The sequence below is a fragment of the Capsicum annuum genome, chromosome 8 (genome assembly GCF_002878395.1).
Source record: "Capsicum annuum cultivar UCD-10X-F1 chromosome 8, UCD10Xv1.1, whole genome shotgun sequence".
NCBI classification, from domain to species: Eukaryota; Viridiplantae; Streptophyta; class Magnoliopsida; order Solanales; family Solanaceae; genus Capsicum; species Capsicum annuum.
This window is the reverse complement of record NC_061118.1, coordinates 28,263,526-28,272,764: the sequence shown is the minus strand read 5'-3', so window position 1 is coordinate 28,272,764 and position 9,239 is coordinate 28,263,526. Positions and strand designations below refer to the sequence as shown.

Below are 9,239 nucleotides of genomic sequence, written 5' to 3'. Positions count from 1 at the left end.
CTAGGAATGTCCTATGTCTTGAGTTTTGTTGTTGGTGTGGCCCATAATTTTTTTTATAATTTTGGCTGCTTGGGGTGTTGTTTTGTTGAATTTGTTGTAGTCCAACTTGAATGATTCAATATTGTTTGTTTGGTGTGATTTTCGGTTTTGGAATGATGAGACAAGGCTTGGGACTCTTTTTTTCAAAGGTCAAAAGGTGTCCATCAACTTTTCACCAACTTGCACTAAAATGGCAAAACACCTTTTTGCTTTGTCTTTGTCCCTTTCCCCTTTTTGCCTTTCTTGAAAGATGTTTTGACTCTCTTTTGGTAAGCAAGCTTTTTGGTGGGTCTTTGTTTCTTTACCACTTTAGTGTTGTCTTGAAAGTAGTCCTAAGACAAACACAAGATTTTGCCCCTCTCTCTTCCCTTTTTCAAATTAAACAAGCCTTTTGTTGAACATTCATCTCAAGAACAATATGAACAACAACAAGAACACTCATGAACAACTCAAGTGTGCTAGGGGAACAACAAGGTAACACACGAAACTACTAAGACAAGCAAAATAACACCTGAAACTAGACACAAATTCAGCCAAACAATAACAGCTCTTCGGCCAAGACACCAAACTCGTAGAATAACTTCTTTTTGTGAGATTTTCGACCTTAGACACCTCTTCTAATGTTAGGAAACAAAGATTTAACACTAGAACACACAAAACACACAAAAATCACGAGAAAACTAGGCTTCAAATTTCGGCCTAAACACAAAAACGTGGACAGATTACTATTTTTGAGTTTTTTCAGCTTTTCAACATTTTTTTTTAATTTTTGAGTGAACAATCCCAAGATTGATCTTGTGGGAACGAAATCAATGATGGCTCTGATACGAAATGATACCAAACGGTATCTAAAAGAGCACGAAAACAGTCCGCAAACACACAAACAGTCCACACACACAAGACACTAAACGAAAACAACAAACTCAAACTTAAACGATCAAGAAGATATGTATTTGACACAATGAGAACTCATAATTCAACAACTAAAGAGTGTATTAATAATCTAAAACCTCCACAAAACAAGTTAACAAGCACCACGTTCTTACGGAACACAAGAGGAACTCGGTTCACTCAAGCACTTTCGTTTCTAGCCGATACACACAAGAAAAGAAGAAACCATTTCTTGTGATGTCAAAGTGGTGGTCTACTGTCTTCTTGAGAGGAAAGTTATGTTCAATATTATAAGTGATTTCAAGAATAAGCTAACTAAGCAAATAAGACTAAGGGGTTCCTACTCATAGTCTATTACAAAAGAGATGGGAAATGACACCTTTACCTTTAATGAAGGAGGTGGGTTTGGAGTGTATAAATGGGGCTGCTTTGTAGTGTTTTTATGAAACTCAAGGCATGTCTTCACACTTTAATACACACTCCCTTGGACGAACTTAAGACATGCTCAAACACATCCATCTTCATGAATGTGCCTTGAAGACGTTGTAGTTCCCGAGCTTGGCTCCTAAGGAATGGTCTTGAGCTCTCGATACCCGTTTGCCACTCTTTTGCAAAGGCCTTCACACTCTTCCCTCTTCTTGGATATGGTTCGAGTATGGATGCTTGTGCTTATACCCTCTTTTCACTCGTATCACTTGTAATCCTTGTGCTCTTTACGCTTGTATCAAATATTAGCTCTTTCCAAGAACATGCACCCTTAATCCAATCTTCTTTTTTCAACCCCTTTCCTCAACCGCCTCTGTTTCTGTTTCCTTTTTTGTCAAAACTTCCAATCTCTTTTAGGCGCTTGTTTCATGAGTCTAAGTGCCTATAGGAGCTCTGAGATCAAAAATTGTGGTCATGTGGAACAAAAAAGGACTTAGCGTCAAATGCGGTTACCAAAAGAATAGGCTAAAGGCTTAATGAGACTAACTAGGGACATAAGCAACTTGTTATGGCAAGGATGAAAAAGAAGGCAAAGGCTACTATCTGGTGAAGTCAGGAGCGGATTTAGAGGGTTAGGTGGGGGTTCCGAAAACCTAAAAACTTACGTGCGGATCTTGTATTTATATTCAGAGGTCTAGTAAATATATAAGAATTATAAGTTGGAAACTTATAAATGAAGTGTGTTATTGGTTTAATAGTAGAGAAAGTGCTTGTTAAAGCCTTGTTTTTGACCTCTTGGTAGTTGGTTTCCAATCTCCTCAATTACTATATGGGATTTTTATTTTTCCAGGAACCCACAAACTTTAGATCTTAGATTTTCCTCTGGGTGAAGTGGAGTACTGTGATGTTGAACAAGGAAAGAGGAGGATTGTGTATCAGAAATCTGAACATACATAAAGAATCCTACTAATGAAGTGGCTATGGAGATCCATCAATGAAAACAAGGCTTTATAGAAGGAGGTAATAATGGCAGAGTATGGTGAGTCGAATCCTAGGTGCACTGAAAAAGTTACAACTCCATATATATGTGGAAACACAACAAGGATGGCAAGTTCACAGTGAACAGTGCATACAAGAGGGGGATACTAAGGGGAGATGGTAGGGTTCAATATTAATGGAAGCATATTTGGAGAGGTTTAATTCCCACGAAAGTGAAATGCTTCACTCGGCTAGGTTCAATATTATGTAGACTTTCGACTAAACAACTAACAAGAAGTTCAACATTAAGCCAAAACCATCAAAAAAGAGTCAAGAGGATAAAACCTAGAATTGTATTATTCGGTCAATGTAGCACCTAACCCTAGCACTTAGCATTCAATTGGCCCTAAGGGTTAAAGTTCCCTGTCTACTTTCTAGTGGCTAACTTCCCTCTAGATGGTCGTCAACTATCTAATTTCAGGAAAAGTCATTGCTATTCCTAACAAAATTAAAGAAAACCCAATTCAAAGGCCCTCGAGAAAAGAATCGAGGCTAAAATAAAATCAAGGGGTTGGATGTTATATGCTGCTAATGAGAGTTAAAGAAGCTACAAAAGCAAAAAAAGCTACAAAAGAAAAAATTAAGGACAAAATAAAATCCTTTTTTCTTTATATATTATGATCTAAGGGGTTCAGGTTGAGTAGGTCCAAGACAGAGTATTTGGAATGCAAGTTTGGTGACTTGAGGCAAGAGGATGAAGTAGTGGTGAGGTTGGACTCCCAGGATGTCTGTAAGACGGACAGTTTTAAGTATCTGGGGTCTACAATTTAGGGGAATGGTGAAATTGATGAAGATGTCTCTAAACGTATTGGAGCAGGTTGGATGAAGTGGAGGCTCGCCTCGGGAGTGTTGTGTGATAAGAAGGTGCCCCTTAAACTTAAAGGCAGATTCTATAGAGTGGCAGTCCAGCCGGCCATGTTGTATAGGGCGTAGTGTTGGCCAGTCAAGCACTCTCACATCCAAAAATTGAAGGTGGCGGAAATGAGAATGTTGCGTTGGATGTGTGGGCTTTACTAGAGGGAACAAAGTTAGGAATGAGATTATCCGGGAGAAGGTGGGAGTAGCTTCGGTAGATGACATGATGCGGGAAGGAAGACTGAGATGGTTCGGGCATGTGATGAGGAGGGGCACGGATGCCCCAGTCCGGAGGTATGAGAGGCTAGCTATGGATGGTTTCAGGAGGAGTAGAGGTAGGCCGAAGAAATACTGGAGGGAGGTGATACGATTGCGATCACGTAGATTGTCCAAGTGTGTGTGCAAGAGAATTGTAATTAAGGGCTCAAATACACATCAAAACAGCCCGCTACATACACTAGAGGGGAGGCCCATTCTTGAAGGGCCCTTTTGGTCATTTTAACTTCTAATTCAATTGTAATATATAAGAAACATTTCTAGGGTTTCATTGGCAGATTTTGTATGTTGTAAGTCTTATAAGACACAACGAACATCAAGTTCTCTCTCCTTTGAGGCACCCAAACCCGAAATTGTAACTAGGTACATCAAAAGGGTGGATTCTCTTTTGTTGTTTGCTTTGCTTGGAAACATTGATGCTTGGGAGGTGGAATCCGAACTTGTATCATTGTAAGAGATCGGTTTATTGTTGTATGTAGTAAAGGTCCAAGATTGTCCATTCTTGGGTTCTTAAGATTATACCTTCATATGGTCTATCTATCTATCCTTTTACTTTTCTTGTAATTGTGTTTGGTGTTTGTGTTATAACCTTGTGTTCTCGTTGTTATTGTTAACTCCGAATCTTGTGCCTTTGTGTTCATCTTGTTCTTCACATATTGTTTCTGTTTTGGTGTATAAATACACCATTATATCTTGTATTTTTGTGTTTTTGTTGTTGGCCGAAACTAGTTCCAAAAGGGCTCATGGATTTCTTCTAATTTGTGGACTGTTTTTGGACTGATTTTGGTGTTCCGTTGTTTGTCTGGTATCATTTGGTATCAGAGCAAAGGCTGGTCGTGTTCTTACGCTACCACCAATCTTGGGCTCTCTTAGTTGAAAATAAGAAAAAAAAAACTGAAAACTGAAAACTGAAATTTCCATAAAATATCAATCTGTCCACTTGTGTGTTCTTGGCTGAAAATTGTGTCTTGTTGTGTCTTGGCCGAGATTTGCATCTTGTAAACTTAGATCTAAGAGTCCTTTTTGTGTGTTATATTGTTAGTAGTGTTATCTTCTTCATTCCTAACACTAAAGGAGTCTAAATCTAAGTTTGAGCTTTAAAAGTTGATTGTTGTTGTGAATCCAAAGTGTGGCTGATTGTTGTTGGGATTGTTGTTGTTGGTTCAAGTTTTGAACGTGTATTGTGGGAATTGTGTTGTGGATTTTAAGCTTGAAAAGGTGGTGTTGTTTTTTTTGGAGGGTCCAACTTGAACCTTAGAACTTCAAGACTCAAAGTTTGTGTTCTTGGTGTTCTTCACCATCTCTATATGTTGTTGAAGAAAAGGTGGTTGTTGATCTTATAAGTTGAAGGAAAAAGGTGAAGAATTGTTAGTCTTGAAAGACCTCCAACCACCAAAGACTTTATCAACCCTTTTCCAACAACTTTTCATGATACAAGGGTCCATGTTTTAAGGAGGAGTACAAGAAAGTCAAAGTCTTAAAACTTGAATTAAAAAAGAGCTCCAAAGACTTCTATTTCCCTCTCTAACCAGTTCCAAATTACAATAGGACCAAGACTTGAAATTGAAATATAAAATTGAGAAACCGCAACCAATACATGACTGCCATCATCGTTTTTACTGTTCACGTAACACTTTTGGCTCAAATTTTAGATTTCTTAGTTTCATTTTATTGTTTCCTAGTTTCATTTGTTGATTCCATTACTAACTTACAAGCTAGTACTAAATTGTAAGTTTTGAAATCATTCTTCGTGTATACGTTCCTTTGTGTGTCTTATTCTTTTGACTCATTGTGGTACTTGGTCCACCTCTCAATGCCTCACGGAGTACAAGTGAGGTTACGACACTTGTGAGATCAAAGTGTGAAAAATTTGAGAGACAAAACAATAGAGAGGGAGTGTGAGGACCATTCTTGTACAACTAACTTGTTTGTTGTTTTGTAGGTAACTTTTGAACCTAATGGAAACCATTTTGGCCATCCTTGATGCTTTGTCCCGAGACCTTGCTAGGGCAAATGTGGGTCTTGAAAACATTCACTCGGATGTGGTAACTATGAGTGAGAGGTTGGATCGAATGGAGAGACGAAGGAACTCTCGTGCTTTTACTCTCAAAATTTTACCTACAAAAGCCAATCCTCCAAGTTCATCACAAAATGCCATAAGCCAAGTTTCAAATTACCCACAAAACCAAGAACAAGGTAGACCTCTTCCCCCGCTGGTTGATCAAGTCCAACAAGAAGGACTTGTAAGCCTATTTCCTCCCATCCAAGCTCCACAACCGAAGCTCCACATTACCAAAACAGTCCACTTTACCAAATCAATCCTCTCAATCGAAACTCCTCTTTACCAAAGCCTACACATCCAAGAAGAGGAACATGGCCGAGAGGGACATGAAGGATATGTAGTCTACGACAATGCTAATATGATGGAGGGAGACTTGAGTCGGATAAGATTGAAGCCAAAATTCAAGATGGAGAGAAAGCCGAGGTTCAAAATGAAGATGTTAGCCTCGAATTGTGTTTGTGTTGCTCTCGGGTCCATCTTGTTGGTGGACTATTTTTGGAGTCGTTTTTGATACGTGCTAAGTTTTATTGAACTCTAGGGTTCTTCATGTTTTGCGGACTATTTTGAGTAATCGCTTATGAAGTGGCCAATTGAACGAGGTGAAATCGTGAATTTGTGGCAAATTCCTCTCAAGATGGAGAGGATGATACGAGTGCGATCACGTAGATAGACTCATGTGGGTGTGTATTGAAGTTGTCCAAGTGTGTGTGCAAGAGAAGTGTACTTAAGGGCCCAAATACACACCAAAACAACCCGCTACATACACTAGAGGGGAGGCCCATTCTTGAAGGGCCCTTTTGGTCATTTTAACTTCTAATTCTATTGTAATATATAAACATTTCTAGGGTTTCATTGGTAGATTTTGTATGTTGTAGACGTAAGACACAAGGAGCATCAAGTCCTCTCTCCTTTGAGACACCCAAACTCGAAATTGTAACTAGGTACATCAAAAGGGTGGATTCTCTTTTGTTGTTTGCTTTGCTTGGAAACATTGATGCTTGGGAGGTGGAATCCGAACTTGTATCATTGTAAGAGATCGGTTTATTGTTGTGTGTAGTGTTAAGGGTCCAAGATTGTCCATTCTTGGGTTCTTAAGATTATACCTTCATGTGGTCTATCTATCTATCCTTTTACTTTTCTTGTAATTGTGTTTGGTGTTTGTGTTGTAACCTTGTGTTCTTGTTGTTATTGTTAACTCCGAATCTTGTGCCTTTGTGTTCATCTTGTTCTTCACATATTTGTTTCTGTTTTGGTGTATAAATACACCATTATATCTTGTATTTTTGTGTTTTTGTTGTTGGCCGAAACTAGTTCCAAAAGGGCTCATGGATTTCTTCTAATTTGTGGACTGTTTTTGGTGTTCCGTTGTTTGTCTGGTATCAGGAGGTGATTAGACATGATATGAAGCAGCTTCAACTGACTGAGGACATGACCCTAGATAGGAAGATGTGGTCACGAATAAGGGTAGAAGGCTAATGGGAGTGTGTGGGTTGTAGCTTGCAGTCCGGGGTGTTATGGTGTAGCCGGGTTAGTAATCCGAGGCTTGTACATCGGTGTCCTTGGTTTGTGAGTGTATGGTACGACTAGGTGGGGGCCCTATGTCGTAGTCCCTATTTTCTTTTTTCATGTCGCTCTTATTTTCGCGTATTTCGTATTTCTCTGATTTCCAATTTACTATTTCTTATTCGTGATTTTATTATGTCATCCATCCACTTGTGCCGGGGGTCTATCGAAAACAACCTCTCTACTTCTTCGGAGGTAGCGGTATGGTCTGCGTACATCTTACCCTCCCCAGACCCCATTTTGTGGGAATACACTGCGTTTGTTGTTGTATTATGATCTAAAATACTTCCTATGGTAATAAACATCCATGACCTCAAAATGTTGTTACAAGACAGTATCCTCATCCTCACTCGAATCATGCAGTGCCCGCCCTCAATGCATATTAAAGCATATAAAAAAAGGAAGGTGAGAAATACTCTCTGCAATTCCCCAGGGCCTACTCCTTGTCGGAGTCATTGACATCATCCTCATAGTCAGAAGCCTCAGGTGATCCTATACCATTATCCACTTCCTCATCCTCATCTGATCCACCAACATCAGACTCCTCTTCTCCTCCCTCCTCAAAGTCACTGCTCATCAGATGTTGAGTGTTAACATCTTTATTTTCGGACAGTTCCATCTTGCCTCCCAAAACCCATTTCAAGATAGATAGCAAGGTGAGTTCCACATCCAATTCTGTGAAGTCCATACTTCAGTACTGATACTACTACTCCATTATCTTATGCATCTGGTCTAGCAAATTTGCTTGTACATTTCGTTCCTTGGTTGGTGTAAGCTTGGACCGCTCATTGAGACCCTGGACATTTGTGATGTCTAGGGTCTGAGTAGGTGCATCAATAACCTATCCCCTTAGGGTCGTAGTGTAGACCTCATTACCAGTGCAGTGAGGGTGTTAGCAAAGTTCAAGCGCTTCGTTGGATTGTCCCTCATTTTAGTGGATTTCCTTCAGCATCCGGTACTCAATATTGTCAGGTTGTCCGGTCATGAAGAAATAAATCATGCAGGCTCTTTCCTTTCTTACATTGGACTACTCCACTTGTCAGATCTTGTTATTGATAAGACTTAACCACACCCAATTGAGCTTTTGGAACTTACTCATGTTCATGTAGTGCTGGGTGTTCATTGTTCCACCTTGGCCATTGATGAGCAGATCCCTGCATCCAAAGAGTGTATGATACAACCTTAGTAGAATTGCAACCCAAAATCTAGCTACTAAAGTACGAGAGCCCAAGGTTATATAAGCCCTACATCAATTCCCCGTATAATCGATGTGTGACTTTTTGCAATAGGATCATAACAAACCATCATGCCCCGTATCCGTCAGCTCCACTCGGGGTAGCTTTCACTCTACTTGTGTATATAGCTCTTTTCCTGGTAGCCCTTTTCAAGTTAGGTGCCTAGGCACCTTTTCGGTTATAAACATTGCTAGCTGCAACCAAACCCTTCCATACCGACATCACCATCCCAGGAACGGAAGGTAATTGGTGGTTCTGATACCATTGATAATTTCTTAGGAGAACAACACCCTAAAAGCTAGTTATTAAGGTGGAAGAGCCCATGTTTATATAAGCCCCACATCAGTTCCCCATATAGCCAATGTGAGACATTTTGCAATAGGATCATAACCCTGTCCCTCACGATTTTGTAATTTGGCCAATCAATGAAAATGTTTAAAGGCTCAATCAGGTGGTTTGGAACTTATAAGAGTGAGCATAAAGATGACATGTTAAATCCCACAATGATCTCCCACAGTTACCATGTCTCACAGTTACCATGTCTTGATATTGCCTGGATTGTAGAGAGTAGATTGGTGTACAACTCCAAGACAAGATCAATGTTTGCAGGTCCGAGTTGTTGGAACTCTTGTGGCCACCCCATAAAACTTTTATGGACTGGTGGATAAGTGGGAAATTGCTTTGGAGAGCGGCCTCATCATGACTGTCTCATGTGAGCAGCCTATTAACTTAGCACGATAGGGTTCTTGCCTTCTCCCCTCCCTCTCCCCGTTCTCCTTTTTGTGGCGAGGGGAGTGGCTTCTCTGCTTCCCTTGCTTGGGGTGGGTTTTCTTCTTTTGTCTTTTTTTTTTTTT

At 39.9% G+C, this 9,239-nt stretch overlaps 1 protein-coding gene across 1 annotated transcript in view; it reads left to right on the top strand.

Moving 5' to 3' along the window:
- Positions 1–7,464: 7,464 nt before the first annotated feature.
- LOC107838812 (ornithine aminotransferase, mitochondrial) overlaps positions 7,465–9,239 on the top strand; it is a gene marked incomplete in the record, with an annotated part of 6,195 nt that continues 4,420 nt past the window's right edge. The window contains 1 exon segment of the mRNA XM_047395365.1: positions 7,465–7,806.